This window comes from Herpailurus yagouaroundi, unplaced genomic scaffold (genome assembly GCF_014898765.1).
Source record: "Herpailurus yagouaroundi ecotype Mexico unplaced genomic scaffold, PumYag 195, whole genome shotgun sequence".
Taxonomy (NCBI): domain Eukaryota; kingdom Metazoa; phylum Chordata; class Mammalia; order Carnivora; family Felidae; genus Herpailurus; species Herpailurus yagouaroundi.
In genome coordinates, this window is record NW_024412426.1 from 9,718,235 (window position 1) to 9,720,039 (window position 1,805).

General features: G+C 45.9%; 1 protein-coding gene across 1 annotated transcript in view; it reads left to right on the top strand.

Annotated features, from left to right (window-relative positions):
• Nucleotides 1–1,585: 1,585 nt before the first annotated feature.
• Nucleotides 1,586–1,805, top strand: part of NPL (N-acetylneuraminate pyruvate lyase) — a 37,943-nt gene continuing 37,723 nt past the window's right edge. Inside the window, exon 1 of the mRNA XM_040446540.1 lies at nucleotides 1,586–1,698. The gene's annotated coding sequence lies outside the window, so the exon portion shown is untranslated. The remainder of the gene's footprint in view (nucleotides 1,699–1,805) is intronic.

Consider the following 1,805-nt stretch of genomic DNA (forward strand, 5'->3'; position numbering starts at 1 on the left):
TTTCCCTCCCTCAGTGTTTCATACCTTTGTACTAGCATACATATTTTTAACGGTAAATGTCTTCCCCACAATTCATTGGAGAGGCTGTGAGTTTCTTAAGGGCATGTAGTAGAGGCTATGATGCTCCCCCTCCACCATTCTAGTGAGACTCTTCCCCACCCCCTTCCTTTCCATAGCTTCTACCACAGGTGTCAGCCTTGTATGACCATCGAGGCTCTCCCTGCCTTCTCCCTGGGTCCCTCCCCAAGTATATTTCCTGCACCTCAAATCCAGTTTTAGCATCTGTTTCTTAGCAAACCCTAACACACTATTATAAGGCATTGCTTTGTACTACTACATATATTTAAACAGTAGTTTATTCATTTAACATGTTGGTTTATTGGTTGACAATATTAAGCCTGATGTTCTATAACTTTTGGGTACTGAAATACTTAATTTTGCATGTATTAAAGTATGACTTTGAAAAAACTTACATCCCATTAGGATATATCCTTGTTGACATTCTTAGACAGACATAACTAGGACTTTTCCCTTCCTTTTTTGCAGGAAAACATAGAGTAGTGGTTAAAAGTATCATCTCCCGCACTACTTGAAACCAAATCACAGCTCAACTACTCATGGGCACTGTGGCCTTTGGCAAATTACTCAAACTCATTAAAATACTTTTTTTTTTCTTCTGATCTTTAGAATGGGATGGTGCTGAGGCACCTGGATGGCTCAGTTGGTTAAGCGTGGTACTTAGGCCTAAACAGGACTTCAGCTGAGGTCATGATCTCACCGTTTGTGAGTTCCAGCCCCGCGTTGGGCTCTGCACTGACAGCGTGGAGCCTGCTTGGGATTCTCTCTCTCTTCCTCTCTCTCTGCCCCTCCTCCACTTGCACTCCCTCCCTCTCAAAATAAATAAACTTAAAAAAATAGAATGGGATGATGGTTCCTCAACTGTAAAATATGACTTTAAAAAATAGTACTCACGACAAATGATTGTTTTATGAATTGATTAATGAATTAACTTCTGAAGCCGCATGCAATGAAAGTACTTCTACAATGGGTTTAAAAGCATTTAAAATGCAAACTAGAAAGCCCTAAGGGAAATTTATTTTCCCTAAATAAAATAAGCATAGGCCATTGTCTTTTATGCAAAATTGAGGATAATTCACATTAACAAGAGAAACCTGAGGACTTGTCTATGTTTCTTATGTATTAGCACAGCATGTGACACTAGAAAGTAAACTCTTGACATTCCTACAAGTAGAGATATTCTGTTTAAAAATAATTATCCCGTTCAAAACTCTTTCAGTTGTTCTCCAGAATACCCAGGAAAGCTACCGCTTTAGAAACGAATCCAATTTTAATATCCGTTCATCACCTTTGAACATGAGGGCACGCGGGGTTGGGGCAGCAGCACCAGCCTGAAAAGCACAGACGGGATCCCCGACTGGCAGGCAGGGTTCTCAGCACGCTTCGGAACCGGCAGCCCAAATTTCAAAGCCCACAACCACGAAGTACCTGTTGCTGCCGAGCCCTGGACAGAAGTTAAAGCGAACAGGAGCCCAGGAGGCATCCGCAAGCGGTACGACCCGCGCAGAAGGGGAAGGGAGAGTTTGCCCCGCGGAATCTGGGCGCGCGTAAGCACGAGCCGCGGCTCCGGAGGCGCAAGCTCGGAAGCTCGCAGTCCCGGCGCCTCGCCCACACCCCCAGGTAACGCGGAGGGAGGCTAAACTGCACGTGTGCTCAGCGTCTGGGGCGTGCGGGGCGCGCGGCTCTGCGCGGGCGCGTAGGCACGTGGTGCGGGGCCGCGCGGCAGC